A 26,060-nucleotide genomic window follows, 5' to 3' on the forward strand; every position below is an offset into this window, starting at 1 on the left:
GGTCTTCAGAGCCGACGCAGGCTTGTGCGACATATTCGAGTAGAACTGACATCCCTCGCACTTATCCACTATCTCTTTTGCCATCTCATTCGCCTTTGGCCAGTAAAATCCGGCTCGGTATGCTTTGGCCACGATGGTCCGAGAGGACGCATGATGACCACAGGTCCCCGAGTGGATATCATTGAGGATGAGTCGACCTTCTTCTGGTGTTATGCACTTCTGACCAACTCCAGCCGCGCTTTCTCTGTATAATTGTCCTGTGATTACGGTAAAGGCCTTAGATCGGCGGACGATCTGTCGAGCCTCTTCCTCATCCTTCGGAAGCTCTTTTCTCAGGATATACGCGACATATGGAACTGTCCAGTCGGGAATGACCACCAAGACCTCCATGATCAAGTCGACCACCGCTGGGACCTCAATCTCAGTCGGATCTGTGGCACTCTTGGGCTGTGGAGTTTCTTCGGTGAAAGGATCTTCTTTGACTGACGGAGTGTGTATATGCTCCAAGAACACACCACTCGGAATGGCTTCTCTCTTGGAACCTATCTTTGCTAGATCATCAGCTGCTTGATTTTTCAGTCGGGGTATATGATGGAGCTCCAACCCCTCGAACTTCTTTTCCAGCTTACTCACTGCACTGCAGTATCCAGTCATGGCTGGGCTTCTCACGTCCCACTCCTTCATCACCTGGTTGACCACTAAATCCGAGTCGCCATAGACCATCAGGCGACGGACGCCGAGTGAAATGGCCATGCGCAACCCATATAAGAGGGCCTCATATTCTGCTTCATTGTTGGAGGAATCAAAGTGAATCTGGAGCACATATCTGAGCTTATCTCCTCTGGGGGAAACCAGGACAACCCCAGCATCGGAACCATTCAACATCTTAGAGCCATCAAAGAACATGGTCCAATGCTCCGAGTGAACTTCAGTCGGCTGCTGTTGTTCAATCCACTCGGCGAGGAAATCTGCTATTGCCTGGGACTTAATGGCTTTCTTTGCCTCAAACTTGATATCAAGGGGAAGAAGTTCAATTGCCCATTTGGCCACTCGACCAGTTGCATCTCTGTTGTGCAAAATCTCTGATAGTGGAGCGTCGCTGACGACTGTGATGGAATGATCAGAAAAATAATGAGCAACCTTCTTTGTGGTCATGTATATTCCATACACAAGCTTCTGATAATGAGGATATCTCTGCTTGGATGGAGTCAAGACTTCAGACAAATAATACACTGGGCGCTGAACTTTGAGAGCTTTTCCTTCTTCTTCCCGCTCGACCGTAAGCACAGTACTGACGACTTGTCCTGTGGCTGCGATATAGAGCAACAGAGGCTCTTTGCTGATTGGAGCAGCAAGCACCGGCTGGGTGGAGAGCAGAGCTTTTAGCTCGGCAAACGCTGCATCAGCTTCTGGAGTCCACTCGAACTTGTCTGTCTTCCATATATGCTTCCACATTCCGACTGATTTGAGTGAGTAGACACTTCTGAATCATTCGCATAAATGTGGCTCCGGCATTCTTGAGGCCGAATGGCACGGTGATATAGCAGAAGCACCCGAATGGAGTGATGAAAGCTGTTTTTACCTCGTCGGGTCCGTACAGACGGATCTGGTGGTACCCGGAGTAGGCATCTAGAAAAGACAGTCTCTCGCATCCCGCGGTCGAGTCAACAATTTGATCTATGCGAGGGAGAGGAAAATGATCTTTCGGGCAGGCCCGGTTGATGTGCTTGAAATCAATGCACATTTGGAGCGACTTGTCCTTCTTAGGAACCATGACGACATTAGCGAGCCACTCGGAGTGGTATATCTCTCGGATAAATCCTGCCGCCAACAGTCGAGCCACTTCCTCACCAATGGCTTTTCTCTTCTGGGCGGACCGCCGAAGATGCTCTTTGACTGGTTTTGCAGATGAGTCGACTCTTAGGCGATGCTCAGCCAGTCCCCTGGGAACACCTGGCATGTCAGCGGGCTTCCATGCAAAAATGTCCCAGTTCTCACGGAGGAACTGGATGAGCGCTTCTTCCTATTTTGGGTCGAGTGTTGTGGAGATGCGGGTCGGAGCTGCATCGGGGTCGGTCGAGTGAATGTGAACAGGCTTCGTCTCACCGGACGACTGAAATGCAGACTCTGTGGCAGGTTTCTTGGATCGCAGCAAGTCACTCGGATCTGCATTTTGCTTGTATTCTTCGAACTCGACCGCTGTCACCTGGGAATCGGCAATCTTTGAGCCCTTCTGAAAGCACTCTTCTGCCTTTTTCCGATCACCGGTGACAGTGATCACTCCTTTGGGGCCGGGCATCTTCAATTTGAGGTACACGTAACATGGTCGAGCCATGAACCGTGCGTAAGCTGGTCTCCCCAAAATGGCATGATATGCACTCTGAAAATCCACGACCTCAAACGTCAACTTTTCTTTGCGAAAATGTTTCGAATCATCAAACACCACGTCCAAAGTTATTTGGCCGAGTGACTCGGCTTTCTTCCCTGGTATAACTCCATGAAAGCTCATGTTACTAGTACTCAGTCGGGACATCGGAATGCCCATTCCTTTTAGTGTGTCTGCATACAACAAATTTAGCCCGCTTCCACCGTCCATCAGCACTTTTGTCAGTCGAGTGCCTTCGACAACTGGATCGACCACCAAAGCTTGCCTCCCAGGGGTGGCAATATGAGTCGGGTGATCAGATTGGTCGAATGTGATGGGTATTTGAGACCATTTCAGATAATTTGCTTTTGCTGGGGCAACCATGTTCACCTCTCGGTTAATGACTTTCAGTCGACTCCTGCTTTCCACATCTGCAAAGATCATCAGAGTGGAGTTGATATGCGGATATCCTTCCTCACTGTCCTCCTTGTCTTCGGCCTTGTCCGACTCCTTCTCCTTGTCCTTAGACTGTTTTCCCTGAAACTGCTGGATCAGGAGTCGACATTGGCGAGTGGTGTGCTTCGGGTAGATGATATTCCCCTCTTCGTCTTTCTTCGTGTGGATGTGACATGGCATATCCATTACGTCGTTCCCTTATTTATCCTTTACCTTCTTGGGGTTCCAGGATCCTTTTGGTTTCCCCTTAAACTTTCCCTGAGTCACGGCCAGAGCCTCTCCAGGAGCTGCCGGTTCCGCCTTCCGCTTCTGTTTCCGACTGGTGTTTCCTTTTTCCGACTGACTCGGCTTGTGCTTGCCGCTTCGGAGTCGGTCTTCTTCTTCGCCGTTGGCGTACTTGGTAGCAATCTCCATCATCCGACTCAAGGTCATGTCACCGGTTCGACCAAACTTCAAACTCAGTTCTCTGTTCTTGACGCCATCTTTGAAGGCGCAGACTGCCTGATGATCAGACACATTCTCCACAGTGTGGTGCAAAGTGATCCACCTCTGAATATACTCTCTGAGAGTCTCATTAGCCTTCTGCACGCAGACTTGCAACTCTGTCAATCCAGCTGGTCGCTTGCAAGTTCCTTCAAACGTTCTGATGAACACTCGGGACAGATCTTCCCAAGTGTAAATGCTGCTAGGAGGTAATTGAGTCAACCATGCCCTGGCAGAACCTTCCAGCATGAGGGGCAAATGCTTCATGGCCACCTCGTCGTTCCCACCACCAATCTGAACTGCCACTCGGTAATCTTCAAGCCAAGTTTCAGGCTTAGACTCACCAGTGAACTTGCTGACTCCTGTTGCCAACCTAAAATTGGGAGGGATAACTGCGGCTCTGATAGCTCTGCTGAAACATTCAGGACCAGAAACATGCACTCGACTGCTTGTGGGTGCATCTCTGTCGAGTCCGCCTCGATGGGCTCTGTTCCGGTCGACCAAACCTTGCACGATAATGGATCGCGCGTCGAAGCCTGGTTCTCTGGGGTCGACTGGAACCCTTCGCCCTGTACTGAACTGACGCCTGTCATCTTGCTGCCGAGGAGCGTAAGACCCACCCCTCGGAGGGGAATGGGGCACTCGACGCCTATCATCTCGGTCGAGTCGGTCACCATATTGGCCTTGCCGATTCTCGTGCCCCTCACGCCGTGGAGGCGATCTGGGACTGTGAGCCGACTGAACCGTATTCGCAGTGACGGATCGACTGTGAATTCTGTTGCGCGACTGAGACACGGCTGAATTCTGGTCTCCTGCTGCCCGGAGCAGATCCCTGATCTGCATCAAACCTCTGCCAGCTTCTGACTGAGAAGGCTGGATGGACTCTGCTATATGGGTCGCAGCTGCTAAATTCTGGATTGGGGTTCGATATACCTGAGTCGGCGGGAAGAGTTGACGTCGACTGGTGTCGGGAACTCGTTGCCGCGCGCGCTCGTCGAGTGCTCGCAGAAGATTCTCCAGTCGAGTGCGCTCAGCCAAATTGGCCAGACGTGCCTCCTCCAAGGCACGAGCCTCGGGGGTTTCTCCTGCGATGGGAGTACGCAGGGCATCCACGTTCCTGTGGCGAAGTTCCTCTCTTTGCAGAGAGTCGAGTGGCTCGGGCTGGTACTCTTCGTGGCCTCGTGCGGGGTCGCCTCCGTCACCTGCTCCATCATCACGGGCGAAGCCAGGGGGACTGCGGGGCCCGTCGACCATCAAGATTTCTGCCGCTGGATCACTGCTATCGCACTCGGATGCAGTCTCTACGGAGTCAGTCGACAGATCGAACAAGCCGTAGAGAGATTCATCGGGCTCGATTGCCGCAACTTGGATGGTGGCCGATTGGCGAGCCACCGCGTGCCTCACCCATCGCTGAAGCCTCGACCGGCCCGAGCGCTTGCGCTGGCGGGAGACCGGGAGGGTGGACGATGGAGGAGCCGACCGATACGGGGTCGACGGTTGCCGCAGCAGAACACCGCGGACACATGCGCGAAAATGCGTCGCACTGCGGACGGGGAGCGCCTCAACGTCGAGTGGAGCCTCCTGGAGCCACGCGGAGTCGTCGGCGATGAAGGTGAGAGTGCCGAGACGGATCTCTCGACCCTTAACCAAAACTCCAGCAGACACCATGATGAAAGTACTCGGAAGAATCGCAACTTCTCCATAAAATTGCTAAAACACCGGCCCCACGGTGGGCGCCAACTGTCGTGGTTCTAAGCCTGACAGTAGAGTGGGGGGTAGATATGGAGAGGCAAGGTCCTAGCTATGGAGAGGTTGTAAACACCAGGGATGTACGAGTTCAGGCCCTTCTCGGGAGAAGTAATAGCCCTACGTCTCGGAGCCCGGAGGCGGTCGAGTGGATTATGAGTTACAAGGTGCCGAACCCTCTACCTGTGGAGGGGGTTGGCTTATATAGAGTGCGCCAGGACCCCAGCCAGCCCACGTAGGAGAGGATGTAAGGTGAGTTAAGTCCGGGGCGTTACTGGTAACGCCCCACATAAAGTGTCTTTACTATCATAAAGCCTACTTAATTACATGCCATTGCAGTGCAGAGTGCCTCTTGACCTTCTGGTGGTCGAGTGAGTCTTCATGGTCGAGTCCTTCAAGTCAGTCGAGTGAGTCCCTCGTTGGTCGACTAGAAGGCGACCTCTTCTAAGGGTGTCCTTGGGTAAGGTACTTAGATCAGGTCCATGACCCTACCCTAGGTACATGACCCCATCAGCCAGCGCCTCCGGAGCCTCCCGAGGCTCCTGGGCTTGGGGGCTCATGAGGATCGGCTTCCGCAGCCCACCAAGTCTGCTACACCAACACCCCTTCGTCTTCAGCGTCATCAGGTGACATCTTTCAAGTTTCACTTTCAACTGGGAGCGTCCCCTAGGGCTGCATTATTCCCAAGCCGCGGGGGTCCGTCCCTGCGTTATGTATCCCTTTTTTATTCTATGTTGTCAGCTTACCTTGTTGGGGGCGCCCCTCGGGCTGCATCACCCCCAAGTCGCTCGGGCCTGACCCAGTGATCTCCGCATTCCCAGCATCTATTTGAACGAATCCACTCTTTCGCGGCTAATGTGTTTTACCCAGTTGCCTGCTCAGCTGACGCCAACTAACGAAGCTGCTCCCAAATGGCACGACGCTTGCGCATGGGTCCGTCCCTGCAACGCTGACAAACCTGGATGGCTGAGCTCTGGCCGTGGCAGCGCCGCATAGCATCACCTCGTCAAGCCCTCAGTGCCTCACTACCCCTCGGAAGCAACCCACAGCTGACTGTCAATTGTCATGGCAACCCTTTGCTTTTTCTATGATGGACCTGCAGGACCTCCCGAAGGAGCTGCATCAGGCGAGGCCCTTGCGATGTCTCTTTCGCTCTTGTGCGCGCGAACCGCTTGCACGTTAAAGGGGGGGTACCTGAGCATCGCGACTCAGGGCTCCTACTGGCTCTCCAGCCCTCACCCTCTGGCCTTGACCATGGCATCGCGACCTAGAATACGAGCGATGGCTTAGACTCGCTCGAGGGCCGGGACCCGAGGACGTAGAGCAGAAAGGGGAGCAAAAGCAAGAGGGGAGAGACACACGAGGACCTCACCAAGCAACCTCGCGCCTACCGATGCACGGACCCGGAGACACACCAGAGAGCGGCCCCTGATCCTCGAGATAAGTCATCGCCCGGAAGCGCCAGCTACCGTGGCACCATCCCTGCACCTAATGCTATCCCATGTTAGCGACGCCGCTCTCCTTTCTCACCGAATGACGACTGCTTGGGCGCCAAAGGGGACCTCCTGAGCATCGCGACTCAGGGGCTCTTACCAGAATCTGGGTCGCTCACCTCCTGGCCTTGACCACGGCATCGCGACCTGGCATACCAGCGACGGCTGAAGCCGCCTTGGGACTGGGACCTGTTGGCGCAGAGCACCAAGCCCTCGTGAGGTTCGAAAGGGAGGACTGAGCTAAGATGGAATGAGCAACTCACGTAATTCTACGAGAAGGGTTATATATACAAAACGGGATCACAGGCACCTTACAAGCCCCCACGGGGCGCGTTTTTGGTTCCTCGTAGGGAACAGATCCTGAAGAGACGCAAACTACGCGCATTCTTACAAAAGACGCCATCATCAACAGTGCGCCATCAAGCATCGACGCGAACCCCATCCAGATCAGAGTCGACGGCGGCCTGACGAGCCCGCCCTGCTCCAGGAGCGGCGCCGGCTCGGGGGCTCGTAGCTATCGTTGCTCGTCTTCGGAGTCGCGAAGGGCTCGCCGGAGTCGCTAGAACCTCCGACGCCTCCACCGCCTGAGGAGCCTCCAAGGGAGCGGGTGGCGAGCCCAGTCCTCGTCACAGCAGGGCCCTGGCCACCTTCCCCGGGGCAGCACTTCAGCCGGCGCCCGCTTGCATCGAAGACCTTGAAGAGCATCACCGAAGCACCATCGAAGTCCAAGTGGATCGCGAAGACACCCCTTGTCCTACAAACCCGGGCGATCTCCCTCTAGCCCCGAGTCATGTAGACCTCGCCCGGGGCGACGACCGCGACCTCTGCCTTGGTCGCGAGGGTGCTGCAGCCGGCGTGCTACAGCCAGAGCTCCAGGGGCTCCCCCTGCGGGATGATGGAGGCGAAGAAGGGAGGAAGGCGGATCCAAGACTGAAGAGGAATGGCGACGTGGAGCACGAACTCTTGGAAGGAGCCCTCGGTGTGGACCCCAGGGGGGACGACGCACACCTTAGTGACCCGGCGGTGCCGACGGCGGCGCCGCCCGTGGCGGTCAGCATCAACTCCTTCGGGGCCCTCGACATGGGCAAGGATCGGGAAGAAGGAGAAGCAAGGAGGGATGGACTGGAAGGGCATGCGCCGTTCCGTACTTATGGCCGGCGAAGGCCAACCGCCGACCTCCACGATCACAGGTAATCATGACCCGTTTTTGCATGCAGGGACTTGTCCCATCCGTGCAGTTGCCGAGGCGTCATGGGGAAGTGGAGGCGCCCACGTCCAATCAACCGCCACGCGGAGCCCAAGGCCGCAGGCTGTTAGGGCCCTCGGCGCTTCGCTCTTGCCCTTCCGGGCGTGCCTTGGGCCCGGGGGCTACTGTCGGCATTCTGGGAACGGGGGTCCCCAGACTTGCCTGCCTATGGCTTGCGGCGTGGCTCAAAGGGGGGCCAGCACGGCCCGTCCTCACCAACACAAACCCAAGACCCTCGCGAGGGGCCAAGCCTCGTGGGGCGGGCGACGCGGAGCTTCCTCAGGCACGGCCTCGTCAGGCTGGCTCACGAGGAGGCGGAAAGATCAAGGCGGGGTACCTCACGAGGTGCCCGTGACGCAAGCCATGATGACTCAGGGTGCCAGGCGGGTGCTAGCCCGCGCAGCGTCCTCCTTTCCTCTTGGGTGCAAAGGGGGCAAGCGCAGCCGCGGAGTACCGAGGCATCAGGCAAAGGTTTCCATTTCGGTGCAACGAGACCAAGACCAGGAGGAGTACGAGACGGAGGTCATCGTGGAGCCCAAGACGGCGTCATCACCAGAGCTTTGCGCAGGCGAAGACTACTTTTGTCAGGATAGCTGATACCTGCTGTCCCCCTTCAAATTAGCCCGCCAATGTTGGCTCCCTTCCCGCTCGATATTTGGGAAGAGGACCAGGGCCTCTATAAATAGGACCAGCCACCCACATGTCAAGGGGCCGGTCGTTCGGTCGGTTGGAGGAAGCAGAGAAAGAGAGAGAGAGAGAGAAAGGTGACTGAACTCCTCCGAGCAGTTCATCGCCCTAGCCAAGAACAGACCCTCGCGAGGCTGTTGTTCCTTGTATTGTTCATCATCATCAGCCCAAGAGGCAATCCACCACACCACACACTAGAGTAGGGTATTACACCACAACGGTGGCCCGAACCAGTATAAACCCTGTGTCTCTTGTGTTGTTCTTTCCTTAGTTTTAGATCCTAGCATGTCGGAGGGGTGCAGGTAGGTAGGAGGCGAAATCTCCGCGCGCACCCCAGTGTTCGAACCCCAAGGGTCTGTCGGAACCTGAAACCCGACAGACGTGATGGCGCCAGTAGCTAAAGCAGGCTCACATCAGCCTGCTGCTCTGGCCACAGCCAAGCGGCCCAGTTCCCCGTCGCCACCCCCTCGTGCGGACACCATAGCGGAGGTCGACTTTGGCCTCTCCTCTTTTAGCCCGAGGAGGGAGAAGAGGCCAGAAGTAGAAGACGAGTAAGTGTCCCGCCGCTTTCATTATCCCCTAAGTCTCTGATTTGCTTATCTTATCTTACCCTTGCTTTGGCCCGTCCTCGCAAAGACATGGAAACATTGCCATAGAGGATGGCAAAGAAGGCCAAGACCTCAATGGGTGACGGGCCCCCGGCAAGCACCTCAGGTGCACCGAAGATGATCACAATCAGCCCAGAGTCCATCCCACGACGCAGTCCCCAAACCAGCCCCCGGCGTGAGCCCATTACTCATCTCTTGCTGGTGGGCATCGGGTGTGTATCCTTGCTGCTGATATTGTCGGGTTTGCAGGAGAAGAACAACAACAAGGAGAGCCACTGAGGGCCGACCCTGACATGTCGCCTCCATCAACCACACCGCCCAAGGATGGATCCCCAGCAAGGGATTCCATTGGCGAGCCCACGCGCGTGGAGGAAGAGCAGGCGAGCACAGGCGCCGACAGCTCCATACCGACAACGAATGTTGACAGGGAGGAGGCCACCTCCCAGGCGCTCGTCACAGGTATGCCACTTGCTTTTGGGCACTCATCATTCTTGATGTATGATTTTCCTCTCTTCCCTTTCTGCTTTGAGCTTCAACCTTGGTTTCATCTTGTTCCTCCTCCATGGCTTCTAGATCTTCCCTTGACGGACCAGATGGACATCGATGTTGTCGGCGTTCTGGGAACGAGGGTCCCCAGACTTGCTTGCCTGCGGCCCGCGGCGTGGCTAAGCCAGCAGGCCATACGGTCCATCTTCACCAACGAAGCACCCAAGACCTTCGCGAAGGGCCAAGGCTCATGAGGCATACGACGCAAGACCTCCTCTGGAGTGGCCTAGCTAGGCAGGCTCATGAGGAGCGGAGATATCAAGGCGAGGCGAACCTCATGAGGTTCTCATGAGGTGAGCCGTGACGATCGACTCCAGGCGGGCGCTAGGCGAGCACCAGCGCGCACATCGTCCTTGTTTCCTCTTTGGTGCAAAGGGGGCAAGCGCAGCCGCGAAGTACCGAGGCCTCAGGCAAAGGTTGCCATTCCGGTGCAACAAGACCAAGACCATGGACTGCAAGACGGAGGTCACCGTGGATCCCAAAACAGCGTCACCACCAGAACTTTGTGCAGGCGAAGACTACTTTTGTTAGGATAGCTTGTACTAGCTGTCCCCCTTCAAATTAGCCCGCCATTGTTGGCTCCCTTCCAGCTCGACATTTGGGAAGAGGACCAGGGCCTCTATAAATAGGACCAGCCACCACAATAGAGAAGGAGGATCGGATCTGGGCTTGATCGAGGCTGGAGAGGACGATCTGATCTTAGCTAGAGACCACCCCCCCACACACAAGCTCGCCGAGCACAAGAACGCCTCAACCTCGGGAGGCCGTTCTTCCCTTGTATTGTTCATCATCATCCCAAGAGGCAATCCACCACCACCACACTGGAGTAGGGTATTACACCACAATGGTGGCTCGAACCAGTATAAACCCTGTGTCCTTCTGTGTTGTGAGTTTGTCGAGTTCGTCCGCAAGATCCTCGCAAGTTAGAGCGTAGATTGGTTGGAGGGAAAGACTTCGTGCGCACCCCAGTGTTCGAACCTTAAGGGTTTGCCGGGACCCCATACCCCGACATTTGGCGCGCCAGGTAGGGGTGCACCGTAGCTTCCCTTCCATCAGTTCGTCGCTCTGTCGCGCCGTCGTCTCCATGTCGGACGCTCGCCGCGCTCGAGCTGAGCGTCGGGCCGCCCTCGCCGCCCGCATCACTCAGACGGCTCCCGTCGGCGGGCCGCCTCGTCGTTCTCCGTCCCCCGCCGCCAATGCTGCCACCGGCCCGGTGGGAAACGAGCAGCAGGCGTCCTCGCAACATCCTTCGGTGCGGCAGGACGGTCACACCGCTACCCCATCGCTCACCCCTGCTGGCTCTTCATCTCACATGCACCGCGCTCCCATGGAGGCATGAGCCGTGCTCATCGCGGCGAACGAGCTCCTGCATTACCGCCCCATCGACGACGTCTATGAGGAGTGGCTCGACCGCGTCACCGAGCTCGTCCGTGCAGTGGGGGGCTCTCTGGCGCCGTCTCACTCTCTGCCTCCCCCTCAGCAGGCCGTGGGCGACGCGGCTCGTGGCGTGCCTCCACCGCCTCGAACCCAAGACGACGCCTTGGTGTCAAGGCGTGCGCCTCCACGGTGTGATCCGCCGCGCCTAGTGCCCGCGCGTGAAGAAAGGAGCTGCCAAGAAATCTCGCGGCCGCGGGAAGCTGCACCAGTGCTCCTCGCGCCGCCTTGTCAAGACCGCATGCCGCCTGCGGTGGCATAGCGCAGACCCCTCCAAGACCAAGCTCCGCCCCCGAAACGAGCCCCGGCGACCACGGCAGGCTGCCACGCTTCACCCCTGAGCTGCGTAGCGTTGCCTGGCCAGGCAAGTTCAAGCCAGATCTGCCTCCTTGGTACGACGACACCGCCGACCCCGCGGAGTTCCTGCAGCTCTATGAGATGAGCATCAAAGCGGCCAACGGCGATGAAAAAGTCATGTTGAACTGGTTTCCCATGGCTCTCAAGGATGGGGCCCGCTCCTGTCTCCTGAACCTGCAGCACGGCTCGATCTCCTCCTGGGACGAGATGCGCGACCGCTTCGTCGCCAACTTCCAGGGCACTCGTGACCGCCCACCAGTCGCGGGCGACCTACGCCGCATCAAGAAACAGCCAGGAGAGACCCTCCAAAAGTACATCCAGCACTTCAACAACACCCGCCTCAAGATCCCCAAGGTCACGGACAAGGCCATCATTTCTGCGTTTTCCGACTGCGTCCGTGACGTCAAGATGAAGGAAGAGCTGGCTATCCATGAGGAGCTTTGCACATCTCAGGAGATGTTCAACCTGGCGACTAGGTGCGCAAGAGCTGAGGAGGGGCGCCTCTCTCTCCTTGAGCTGCCAGCTGCAGGAGTGGAGGAAAAGAAGACCAAGGCCAAGGACGTGAAGCGCAAGGAGGCAGTAGTGCTCGCAGTAGAGCCTGACACCAAGCGAGGCAGAGATCAGACCGAGTCATCCAAGAATGGCCGCCCATTCTGCGTCTTCCACAACCTGAACACCCACAACACCAGCGACTGTCAAGAGCTCAGAGCCATCCTGGAAGGACGCTTCGGTCGATGCCCCGAGCGCAACGACTAGGGCTACGGCCGCGGAGGAGGACGTGGAGGCAGACGCTGGGACGACCGTGGCCCGCGCCAGGAGTGGCGAGACCGGCCTTGTGAGGACCGCTGGCTGGACCAACCTTGCGAGGGCGCCTGGAGGGACCCGCCTCATGAGGATCACCCCCAGGGCAATGCTGCTCTTCCCCCGTTGCTGCCACCAAGGAGGAACAATGACGACCACCAGGATGAGGGGGCTGGGGGCTTCCAGGAGCCGCACGCGGTTGCTTGCATCTTGGGCGGCGCTCAGGCCCCAGCCTCTCATCGCATCTTCAAACAGTTCACTCGCGAGGTGAACGCGGCGCTCCCCAAGCTCGAGGCCACGCGCCCGCTCCGTTGGTCCGAGTGCGCCATCACCTTCAGCTCGGCCGACCAGCTCAAGTGCGCAGCCACCGCTGGCACACTCCCTATGTTGTGCTCCCCAGTCATCAGCAATGTGCAAGTCACCAAGACTCTCATTGATGGCGGCGCATGGCTCAACATCCTATCCGCTGACACATTCGACAACCTCCAAGTGCCCTATGAGCAGCTCCAGCCAACCAAGCCTTTCTCAGGAGTGACTGACGGTTCCACCACACCAATCGGGCAAGTCTGCCTGCCTGTCACCTTTGGGTAGCGCAAGAATTACCGCACCGAGCTCATCGACTTCCATGTTGCGCACATCCGCCTGCCGTACAATGCCATCCTTGGGTATCCAGCCCTGGCCAAGTTCATGGCAGTCACTCAACACGGCTACAATGTTCTCAAGATGCCAGGAAGTGGGGGGGGGTCATCACAATCCCATGTGAAGAAAGGGATGCAGTCTCAGGCAGGGCTCGGGGGATCTCTTCTGGAGGGCCTCAGACCTTGCCAATCTCACGAGGGAGGCGCTTGGGCACTACTTGGAAGCGTGCTTCACGGCACGTGTTCCTCACGAGAGCATGGGGCCAGGAATGCGCACCACCCAGGAGTTCATCACCAAGACCACCCAAGAGCTACAAGACGCAAGGGCCATGCGTGGCGACAACCGTTCACAGAATGTGGCTCACCACCCAACCGAAGGTGCTGAGCTGCGCGCCTGTGCCGACATCCCAGGGCTCAACAGGGCCGCATCTCAGGAACGCTTCTGACCATCACGCGTGGGCCGCTGTGGGGGTCCACCACACAGCTTCGTTCGCATGCCCTTCGGCTTGCCGAGCGTGGCGTCGGCCCATCAGCGTAATATGCGGCAAGTCCAGGCGACTCAGGAGGCCAGGTTCCACGCCGTTCTGGAGGAGATGGAGGCGGCCTTCAGGGAACCTCCTGAGCCCCGAGAGCCTCCCGAGGCTTAGGGTCCTAGTGGCTCATGAGGAGTCATTCCTTCAATGCGTGGCTTCAGCTGCACCAGCTCTACTCCGTCTATAGACCCATGTGACATCTTCCAAGTTCATTTAAGCTGGGAGCGCCCCTCGAGCTGCACTATTCCCAGGCCACGTGGGTCCGTCCCTATGGCATGTATCCCTTCTACTTAAGTTTCTAAGCATACCTCACTGGGGGCGCCCCTCGGGATGCATCATCCCCACGCCGCTCAGGCCAGACCCAGTGGCATGTACCTTCCTGCATTTATCTCAGGCAATCTGCGCTTCAAGCTTAACTTGCCAACTACTATCACCTATTTGATTACCGCCCGCCACGGGTCCGTTCGCCCCATGCAATTTGCTTGCACGCTAAAAGGGGGCTCCTGCGCATCGCGATTTAGGAGATCTTACTAGCTCTCCAGCCCTCACCCCCTGGCCTTGACCACGACATCGCGACCTGGCATACCAGCGGCCGCTGAGCTCGCTCGAGGGCCGGGACCTGAGGACGTAGAGTGCTTGCATCTAACCGCCTTGCAGGAACATACAGTCACCAAGACTCAAGACCAGGTGCAACCCGCCTTGAGGTAGGGCCTCGTGAGTCCTGCGCTGGCTCCCGAGTACCCAGATAGACCTTGCAGCCCTGCCGTGCAAGCCACGTGTCAGGGCGGGGTTGTACACGCCCCTGGGGCTCCTCCCGAAGGGGGCCCCCATCCCACGGCCAAGTGGAAGCTCCATGCTCTGTGCTGGCTGTCGACACTGCGGAGGAGCGGCTATGCCCGTGCACAAGCGGAAGCACTATGCTCCGCGCTGGTGATAAACAACTGAGGGCGACCCCACGGTCGTACCAACCTTAGGGAGCCCAGAGCTCAGCGCCCAGCCTCACCACGACGCCTCCCCTCGAGAGAGTCGCGTGAGGGGGCTGGGCACGGGGGCTGCGCTCGGGTCACGCCCAAGCGCACGCCACCCAACCAGGTCCCCCAGACCTGGGCGTCGTGCACCCCTCCCGAGGCCTCTGCGAGGGCAGGTATGGGAATTGTTTGAACGTCAAGGGGGACTCCTGAGCATCGCAACTCAGGAGCCTAACTGGTCACGTAGCCCCTCACTCCTTGGTTCGTCCTGGTCTCCAGTCAGCCCAATGGCGTTTGAGGTATGCGCGGGGCCGGGCTTTGCCGACGTAGAACATTAATATATCCTCACGAACTCTCCCTATATGCTGTTCGCATGTCAAGGGGGACTCCTGAGCATCACGACTCAGGAGCCTAATTCGTCACGTAGCCCCTCACTCCTTGGACCGTCCTGGTCTCCAGTCGGCCCAACGGCGGTTGAGGTATGCACGGGGCTGGGCTTTGCCGACACAGAACAAGGCAAATAAGGAAGGAAAATGGAGAATCTCAAAGCACATATTACAAGCATACTGTTCTTGCAATATCAAATGAAAAGTCTAAACGCCTCCACGAGGCCTAATGTATGTCGCAGGAATGAAACAAGGAGAATAGCCGTGGGTCACCCTTGGATGTCACCGTCGCCTGTGGAAGGAGCTCCCCTGTGGGCGGCGATGTCTTCACCTTCGCCACCAGCTGCAGGTTCCGCGGCATCACCAGACGGAGGATCAGAGACAAAGCTGCAGAACTTCCCCAACAAAGCCTCCACTTGACCTTGGATGGCTACGGCAGCGGTCTCGTAGAGATCTTCAGCCACAGGCTCTAGCAGCTCGTCAAACTGGGCGTTGGGGTCGCGGAGGTGCAGATGGCTGAGTACGCGGGTAAGAGCGGCTGAAGACAAAACGCGAGCTTCCGCCTCCGCCATGGGACCGAGGCCCTCAACGACCTCCTCAAGCGCCTTCAACATGAGAGGAAGCAGCTGGGCGGGGCCGTCCTCATTGGTATCCAGCTGCTTCTCCAGGCCACACTCGTAGAGCGTCTTCAGCCCTTTCGAGATCTCTTCTCGAGATCGGAAAAGGCCACACGGTCTTCGGCCAAGACCCACGCCTTGGGGTTGAGATAGGCCTCCTTTGCCCCCATCTTCCGCTCCAGCTCCTTCGACCGGTTGCGCTCGGCAACCTCCCTCTTCCGTAGCTCCGCCAGCTCAGCATCACGGTTCCTGATGGCTTCCTCCCGAGACTTCATCTCCTTCTCCTCTGCTTCACGGCGGCACGCCTCTTCGTCGTGCTTATTGCGCAGGCTCCGCAACTCGCCCTCCAGTGCTTGGCAGCGGTCACGGGTGGCCTGGGCGTCTTTCAGCGCCACCTCGCGATGGGCTGTAGCGCCGACGGCCCCTTGGTTCTCCCTCTCGGAAGCCGCAACAGCCTGGCCCAACGTCGCGCATACCGCCAGGTCAGCGTGAAGCCAGCCAGAGGCCAACTCCAGATGTCCGGCCACTAGGCACGGGTCAGTGCTCAGGAGATCCGCGTACAGTTGGGTCATCTCTAAAAAGGCATGCTTCGCCTGCAGGAGCAGTGGAAGCAAGGAGTGGAGACACAGCAGTAGGAGGAAGTGGCTCCGTCTCCAGGGCTTGGGAGACCATGGGTCCGGAGCAGCTGGGACCTCATCAGCCGCGCCATGTACTGGCACCTCCGGAGCCAGCGGGGCCATGGGGGATGACTCCATGCGACGAGGCTCCTCTTGGCCCCACGAAGACGACCGGGCTAGGGAGGCATGGGCGATGTTGGATCCTTGGTCTGTGGAGGGAGGCACAACTACCTTACAATCCTTCCTCTTCTTCGCCGAAGATGTCAGCCTGATCAACCAAAGGCGAGCGTCAGAAAAAAATAGGCAGCTGCACAGACCAAGCGAAGTTCGAAAGACCTACCAGTCCACCGCAAGGTACTCCACCCTTCGCTTGTGAAGCTTGAGGCCCGACAGCATCGGGACCTAAGGAGCAGGCGCTCGGGCTCCGGTGGCGCCATGTGGTGCGGAGGCGGAACAGGATCTAGCCCCAGGAGGTGTTGGAGTGGAGGTGGCACCACGGTCCACCAGCGACGACCTACCCTTCGTCGGGACAAGGGGTTGCACCCTCCCTCCTTGACAGGCGTCGGCCTCAGCATCATCAGGAAGGGCGCGGAGAATCTTGCCCTTGCTCAGAGGGGAGGTCTCCTCCACCTCTTCCGGGGTCTCCTCAGAGTCCTCCTCCTCCTCCCCCGCACCTGGGACTCGCCAGAAGACACCTCCACCGTCTTTGGCGCCGAAGGAGCTCCCGAAAGCACCAGCGGCACTAGCCCGAGCGCATCAAAAGCCGGCCTAGAGGCGATGAATTCCTCCCGTTCGCTGCATTGGAGTAGGGGAATGAAGGCGCTAGGCGGGTACTCCTGGTTGTCTCCAACTATGAGGCACAGGACAACGTCCAGTTGGTCGTCAGGCAGGTCCCCCGGCCTCAGGCAGGCCTTGTTTTCCCCTCCTTCCAGCTGCCAGAAGGGGGGCGCGCACGACTGGAGTGGGGCAACCCGCATCATAAAGAACTCCATCAGCGTTATTTTGGCCGCCCTCGCATTGCCTGGCTTCAGGTCAGCCATCATCTGCTCCAACACTGACGACGCCCGCTCGTCGACAAGCTTCGCCCTGGGCCACTCCTTGCCTTGCTGAGGCGCCTCCGTCGGCAACACCAGGCGCGGATGGGCGAGCTTGGCGTCCACCATGACCCACTTGGATTGAATATTGTCGGCCCTCTTCCCGGTGCTCGAGATCGATTTGGCCTTGCCGGACACGACGAAGTTAGCGCATCCAGAGATGTGGCCCTCGCTGACATGGAGGAAGAAGAAATGGCGCAGGAGCGCCACAGACGACATCACGCCCAGGTACGCCTCACAGTAGTAGGCAAAGATGGACAGGAGGAGGACAGAGTTGGAATGGAGGTGCAACACTTGCAACCCATAGTGGTCGAGGACTTCATAAAAGAAATCAGAGAAGGGAGGAACCAACCCGACGGCTATGCTGCTCGAGAAGAAGGGAAAGAAGGTGCTCCCCTCAGGCTCCGGCTCGTCGGAGGCAAGCCGGAGTTCTGTCTTCCGCCACTCGTTGCTCTCGCCCGCCGTCAGCAGGTGCACGGAGGCAAGGCTCTTCTCCGTGACAGTAGGTGCCTCAAGAGCGGGCTCGTACCAAGCCGGGGATGAGGTAGTCTTGACCTTGCGCGGCGCCATGGGCAGCAGATGCAGAGTGAGGCCGAAGCAGATCTGTAGGTAGCGGCAGCGAAGAGCAAGAAAGGGGATCTGGAGCGAGGCGAGGAAGAATCAATGAAGGAAAGTGCCGTCCACGCCAGCCTTTTGTCACGTCAAGCAGTTGCCGAAACAGCATGGGGAAGCGGAGACGCCCACGTCCAATCAACCGCCACGCGCCAACCGAGGCTGCAGGCTTTGGGGGCCCGCGACGCTTCGAGCTTGACCCTTGGCTTCACCACGAAGCCAAGCCCGCGCGCACCTTGGGCCCGGGGGCTACTGTCGGCGTTCTGGGAACGGGGGTCCCCAGACTTGCCTGCCTGCGGCCCGCGGCGTGGGTAAGCCAGTAGGCCGTATGGTCCATCTTCACCAACAAAGCACCCAAGACCATCGCGAGGGGCCAAGCCTTGCGAGGCGGACGACGCAAGACCTCCTCTGGAGTGGCCTAGCCAGGCAGGCTCACGAGGAGCGGAGATATCAAGGCGAGGCGAACCTCACGAGGTTCTCGTGACGTGAGCCGTGACGATTGACACCAGGCGGGAACTAGGCGGGCGCCAGCGTGCATAGCGTCCTTGTTTCCTCTTTGGTGAAAAGGGTGCAAGCGCAGCCACGGAGTACCGAGGCCTCAGGTAAAGGTTGCCATTCTGGTGCAACAAGACCAAGACCATGGACTGCAAGAAGGAGGTCACCATGGAGCCCAGAACAGCGTCACCACCAGAACTTTGTGTAGGCGAAGACTACTTTTGTGAGGATAGCTTGTACTAGATGTCCCCCTTCAAATTAGCCCGCCATTGTTGGCTCCCTTCCCGCTCGATATTTGGGAAGAGGATCAGGGCCTCTATAAATAGGACTAGCCACCACAGTAGAGAAGGAGGATCGGATCTGGGCTTGATCAAGGCTGGAGAGGATGATCTGATCTTAGCTAGAGACCACCCCCCCACACACAAGCTCACCGAGCACAAGAACGCCTCACCCTCGGGAGGCCGTTCTTCCCTTGTATTGTTCATCATCAGCCCAAGAGGAAATCCAACACCACCACAATGGAGTAGGGTATTACACCAAAACGGTGGCCCGAACCAGTATAAACCCTGTGTCCTTCTTTGTTGTGAGTTCGTCGAGTTCGTCCACAAGATCCGGGCGAGCTAGAGCATAGATCAGTTGGAGGGAAATACTTCACGCGCACCCCAGTGTTCGAACCTTAAGGGTTTGCCAGGACCCCATACCCCGACAGATGTCATCATCGAGGAGACCACCAAGGATGCTGCCACCGAAGGCGCTAGGGTCGCTGTTGACGAGGCCGCCAAGGATGTGCAAGAAGAAACCGCCACAGGGTCTGCCGGGGAGGCCGGCAAGGAGACCGGTGACCGTACTTATGGCATTCCTGCCGCAGGAGCGCCTGGCGCTACATCGGTCCCGAAGCCCTCATTTGCCAAGGAGACAGTTGTCGAGGACCAGCTATCAGCATCCAAAACCCGCCTCAAGCAGGTACCTAAAAGTTGCCGACAACCTGTTCATCAACATCCCAGGGATGGCAATCACTGGAACACTAATCGAGGGAGATGTTTTTGATGAAGAAGTCATTGTTGCTGCCGAGCTCAAGATTGTTGACGAGCCGTGCGCCAGCAGCAGTGGATCCAAAGAAGATCAGATCCTCCAGGCCATGAGTGACAACTTCCAGAAGCTCCACACGCTTCACCACACCCGAAAGGAGAAGTTAGACTCCAGGGCAGCAGTTGTCGATGCAACAGAGGCAGGCCTCCAGAAGCGCATTGAGTAGATGCAGGTCTGGTTTGCCGAGGCCTGGCAAGAGCCGAGGACTGGCTGGGAGTAGCTGAGCCAATGTTGGGATGAGCTCCTTTTGAAGCAGTCCGACATTGAGAAGGCACAGGAGGAGGACGCTCAACAGGCCGCTAAGGAAGATGCTCAACTAAGGAACGTTGTGTCTTGCTCGATGCTCATGAAGAGGACCTTGCCGCTCGCGAGGAGGCACTTACCACCAAGCTCTGTGGCAAGGATGAAGAAATTGAGAAACTTGTTGCACGGCAGACCCAAGAATTGGAGCAGGGGCACAAAAAGACACTTGACGCTCTGGTCTTGGACCATGCCGGCAAGCTGAAGGAAGCTGTCAATGCCGCCGAAGCTGCAGAGGCCGACAAGAACGAGCTGACCGGGAAGGTGGAGAAGTTGGAGGCAGATCTGGAGAAGCACGGCAAGGAGATCTTGACGCACAAAAGCGACAGAGGAAAAACTCTCTATACCTTCATGGAGATGCAGACTAACATATCCAAGAAAACCAAGGAGCTCTCCTCTGCCAACGACTCCATTGCCGATCTGGAGCTGAAGCTGACCATGCTGAAGGAGTCCCTTGAGATCAGCATGGATAGCGAGAAGACCCTGGCCAAGATCCTCAAGGACGAGAAGGATCTTCTTGAGAGCGCCGCCGCCACCTACAATGACTATGAATAAGGCGTGGGCATCTAGACTGAGCGCCTTATTGATGTCGTGGAGAGGCTCACAACATAACTGTCCACCATGGGCCTATCGAATTTCAGGTATTCTTCCGAGGAGATGGTGACTCCGAGCGCCAGGCTGACCATGTTCTTCGAGGCCCTCCTCGAGGCCCTGAAGCTGCTCCACTCTATGTTGGGGAACACAATTATTTTTAAGAAAATTACTACACACACGCAAGATCTATCTAGGTGATTCATAGCAATGAGAGGGGAGAGTGTTGTCCACGTACCCTCGTAGACCGAAAGTGGAAGCGTTATGACAACGCAGTTGATGTAGTCATACGTCTTCACGATCCGACCGATCCAAGCACCGAAGATACGACACCTCCATGATCTACACACGTTCAGCTCGGTGACATCCCATGATCTCTAGATCCAGATGAGGTCGAGGGAGAGTTTCGTCAGCACGACGGCATGATGATGGTGATGATGAAGTTACTGACTCAGGGCTTCGCCTAAGTACTACACCGATATGACCGAGGTGGAAATCTGTGGACGGGGGCACCGCACATGGCTAAACAATCAACTTGGGTGTCTACGGGGTGCCCCCTCCCCCTATATAAAGGAGTGGAGGAGGGGGAGGGCCAACCCCTCTATGGCGCACCCAAGGGATCCTACTCCCACCGGGAGTAGGATCCCCCCTTTCCCTAGTGGGATTAGGAGAGGAAGGAAGGGAGAGAGGGGGAAGGAAAGGGGGGCCGGCCCCTACACAATTCGGATTGGGATTGGGGGCGCCCCCTCCTAGGCTCCCCTCTCCTCTCTCCCACTGTGGGCCAATAAGGCCCATATACTTCCTGGGGAGTTCTGGTAACCTCCCGGTACTCTGGTATATGCCCGAACACACCTGGAACCATTCAGATGTCCAAACATAGGCTTCCAATATATCGATCGTTGTGTCTCGACCATTCCTAGACTCCTAGGCATGTCCGTGATCATATCCAGGAATCCGAACTACCTTCGGTACATCAAAACACATAAAATCATAATACCGATCGTCACCAAACGTTAAGCGTGCGGACCCTACAGGTTCAGGAACTATGAAACATGACCGAGACTCATCTCCGGTCAATAACCAATAGCGGAACCTGGATGCTCATATTGGTTCCTACATATTCTATGAAGATCTTTATCGGTCAAACCGCATAACAACATACGTTGTTCCCTTTGTCATCCGTATGTTACTTTCCTGAGATTCGATCATTGGTATCTCAATACCTAGTTCAATATCGTTACCGACAAGTCTTTTTACTCATTCCATAATGCTACATCCCATAACTAACTAAATAGTTACATTGCTTGCAAGGCTTATAGTGATGTGCATTACCGAGTGGGCCCAGAGATACCTCTCCGATACACAGAGTGACAAATCCTAATCTCGATCAATGCCAACTCAACAAACACCATCGGAGACACCTGCAGAGCATCTTTATAGTCATCTAGTTACATTGTGACGTTTGATAGCACACTAAGTGTTCCTCCGGTATCCAGGAGTTGCATAATCTCAGTCATAGGAACATGTATATGTTATGGAGAAAGCAATAGCAATAAACTAAACGATCATAGTGCTAAGCTAACAGATGGGTCAAGTCAATCACATCATTCTGTAATGATGTGATCCCATTTATCAAATGACAACTCTTTGTCCATGGCTAGGAAACTTAACCATCTTTGATTAACGAGCTAGTCTAGTAGAGGCATACTAGTGACATTCAGTTTGTCTACGTATTCACACATGTACTAAGTTTACGGTTAATACAATTCTAGCACGAATAATAAACATTTCTCATGATATAAGGAAATATAAATAACAACTTTATTATTGCCTCTAGGGCATATTTCCTTGAGTCTCCCACTTGCACTAGGAGCTCGTCCTTTTCAGGCATATTCCATGAGTTTGTCCACAAGATCCTAGCGAGCTAGAGCGTAGATCGGTTGGAGGGAAAGACTTCACGCGCACCCTAGTGTCCGAACCTTAAGGGTTTGCCGGGACCCCATACCCCGACAGACGTCGTCATCGAGGAGACCACCAAGGATGCTGCCACCGAAGGCGCTAGGGTCGCTGTTGATGAGGCCGCCAAGGATGTGCAAGAAGAAACCGCCACAGGGTCTGCTGGGGAGGCCGGCAAGGAGACCGGTGACCGTACTTATGGCATTCCTGCCGCAGGAGTGCCTGGCGCTACATCGGTCCCGAAGCCCTCATTTTCCAGGGAGATAGTTGTCGAGAACCAACTATGAACATCCCAAACCCCCCTCAAGCAGGTACCTAAAAGTTGGCGATAACCTGTTCATCAACATCCCGGGGACGACAAGCACTGGAACACCAATCGAGGGAGAGGTTTTTGATGAAGAAGTCATTGTTGCTGCCGAGCTCAAGATTGTTGACGAGCCGTGCGCCAGCAGCAGTGGATCCAAAGAAGATTAGCTCCACCAGGCCATGAGTGACAACTTCCAGAAGCTCCAAGCGCTTCACCGCACCCGAAAGGAGAAGTTAGACTCCAGGGCAGCAGTTGTTGATGCAACAGAGGAAGGCCTCCAGAAGCGCATCGAGTAGATGCAGGTCTGGTTTGTCGAGGCCTGGCAAGAGCCGAGGACTGGCTGGGAGTAGCTGAGCCAATGTTGGGACAAGCTCCTTTTGAAGCAGTCCGACATTGAGAAGGCACAGGAGGAGGCCGCTCAATAGGCCGCTAAGGAAGATGCTCAACTAAGGAACATTGTGTCTTGCTCGACGCTCATGAAGAGGACCTTGCCGCTCGCGAGGAGGCACTTTCTGCCAAGCTCTGTGGCAAGGATGAAGAAATTGAGAAACTTGTTGCGCGGCAGACCCAAGAATTGGAGCAGGGGCACAAAAATACACTTGACGCTCTAGTCTTGGACCATGCCGGCAAGCTGAAGGGAGCTGTCAATGCCGCCGAAGCTGCAGAGGCCGACAAGAATGAGCTGGCCGGGATGGTGGAGAAGTTGGAGGCGGATCTGGAGAAGCACGGCAAGGAGATCTCGATGCACAAAAGCGACAGAGAAAAACTCTCTATACCTTCATGGAGATGCAGACTAACATATCCAAGAAAACCAAGGAGCTCTCCTCTGCCAACGACTCCATTGTCGATCTGGAGCTGAAGCTGACCATGCTGAAGGAGTCCCTTGAGATCAGCATGGATAACGAGAAGATCCTGGCCAAGATCCTCAAGGACGAGAAGGATCTGCTTGAGAGCGCCACCGCCACCTATAATGACCATGAATAAGGCGTGGGCATCTAGAATGAGCGCCTTATTGACGTCGTGGAGAGGCTCACAGCATAACTATCCACCGTGGGCCTATCGAATTTCAGGTATTCTTCCGAGGAGAGGGTGACTCCGAGTGCCAGGCTGACCATGTTCTTCGAGGCCCTCCTCGAGGCCCTGAAGCTGCTCCACTCTATGTTGGCGAACGCAGTAATTTTTAAAAAAATTACTACACACACGCAAGATCTATCTAGGTGATGCATAGCAACGAGAGGGAAGAGTGTTGTCCATGTACCCTCGTAGACCGAAAGCGGAAGCGTTATGACAACGCAGTTCATGTAGTCATACGTCTTCACGATCCGACTGATCCAAGCACCAAAGATACGACACCTCCATGATCTGCACATGTTTAGCTTGGTGACATCCCATGATCTCTAGATCTAGATGAGGTCTGTAACACCCTCGATGCGACTATAGCTCCCACGTGTCGAGGCACGACTTAGAGACATAATCGCATTGAAGGCATATGTCGCAAGTTAGGCAATCATCAGAACATCCCATGTAATATAGATAATAAAAGGGGAGATAACATAATTGGCTTACATTCGCCACGTCAATCAAGTACATAAATAACATTACATCATCCAAACACTCATGGCCCGACTACGACGCCAAAATAAAAGATAACCCAACACGTAAATAAATGTTCCAACAAGGAACGATCTCCAATCTTCACCTGCCACTAGCAACACTATAAGAGGGGCTGAGCAAAGCGGTAACATAGCCAATCAAGGGTTTGCTAGGACATGGTGGGTTAGAGGTTTGACATGGAAATTCGGGAGGCTTGAAAGCAAGTGGTAGGCATCGTAGCATTGGCATAGCGAAAGAGCGAGCATCTAGCATAACAAAGATAGTAGTGATTTCGAGGGTATGATCATCTTGCCTGCAAAGTTGTCAGAGTTGACTAGATCCTCGAAAGCAAACTCAACGGGCTCCTCGTTAGCGAACTCGTCTCCCAGCTTTATCCAAACAAGACAAACAAGCAAACGGAACACAATCAATCACGTGCAAAGCTCAAGAAATATGATGCAAGGATGGTATGCTATGCGGGATGCATATGCAAGATTTGACAGGGGATGCATGAACCTGGCCTCAACTTGGAAATCCAAGCGTGCCACTGGAAAGGTGAGATAAAATCGCTTGAAAATGATATAAAGATCACCAGAATCGGAGTTACGATTTGGAAATGGCAAGCAATTCAAATATGACCACGATCTGCGATTTACAACAAGTAGTCATCTAAAAGCAATGAGATGAACATGCTATAGCACCCAAACATGACAACAAAATACATGGCAGGGATGCATTCAAGATGCTTAACAAAAGTATAGCACTGAGCTACGGCCAATTCATCCACTAACAGGTTCAAATAAGCATGGCAAAAATGAATATGGCAAACAGATCTCAGACTTAGTGAAATTAACACTTGTCTGGAATTTCAGATCAGGTAGCACTCTTCGGAGCAACAAAACTACAAGCTACAGGACCTGAACATGGCAAAGTAAAACATGGCATGGAGCTACTCAAAAGGCTTAACAAAAGTCCCTTAGTGACCTTGAGCCAAAAGGGATCAGAAAACACATTTGCAAGCATGTGAACATAGCAAAAGCATAATCAATTTTCAGACTTAGTGAAAACTGGCACATGCTGAAAACTGATATCAAGTAGGCATGTTTACGAGCTCGATGCACTCACTACGGAGCAATTCATGATAAGCTAAGCATACATCCATCAAGAATACACAAAAATTCAAGCTAGACATGGCAAGAACAATAACATAGCATGCACGGATCAACTACAACATCCTCGGCAAAATTGCTAACACGTAGACAATCTGCCCAGATTCACGAAGTAGCAAAAGTAGAGCTCGATTGACTCAAGCTAGGGTGCTCCATAAATGCAATCAAAGACATGGACGGATAGAGCACTACAAGATTAATAAAACATCCTTACTGATCATCCTCAATAGAGGCACGGATCACTAGGAAACAACATAAACATATGGCAATATGAGATAAACAGATCAAGGACTTAGTGGAAATGCTAAGTCCCTGAAATCAGAATTAGTTGCAAGCTTGTGCTAGCCACCACACACATCACAAAAATACATGGGTTGCACCTCTAGAAAGATGGCAAAACCCTTAACAAAACATATGTAGAACTCATGGGCATATCATGCACACATTAATCATGGCAAAACTGACAAATCTCTAAATGGTGCAGCAGATCTGACAATTATCTCAAGTAGCCTTCTTCTGACAGCACTTCGGGCATCAAGATGAACTCAAATGAAAATTATGCAATGGAATGAAATGATGTACTCTCTGAGACGAACATTTTGATATGCTATATGCCCAAAACGGAGCTACGGATGCAAAGTTACGATGCGATGAAGATGAGCATATGAACTAGGGTTTTGGGCAAAAAGTCAACCCTCGAGATTTTAGATCTCAGATCTGGCACGCTCTACGAGGTTCGTCGGCCGGAGCTTCGAGGTCGCCGGAGGGTCGCCGGACTTGCCGTTCCGAGGAGGAGGAGGGAGAGGGAGCCGGATCCGGGCACGAGGGCGGCGGAGGAGGTGACGGCGGCCGTCGGGTGCGGCCCCGACTCAG

This window comes from Triticum aestivum, chromosome 6A (assembly GCF_018294505.1).
Source record: "Triticum aestivum cultivar Chinese Spring chromosome 6A, IWGSC CS RefSeq v2.1, whole genome shotgun sequence".
NCBI lineage: Eukaryota > Viridiplantae > Streptophyta > Magnoliopsida > Poales > Poaceae > Triticum > Triticum aestivum.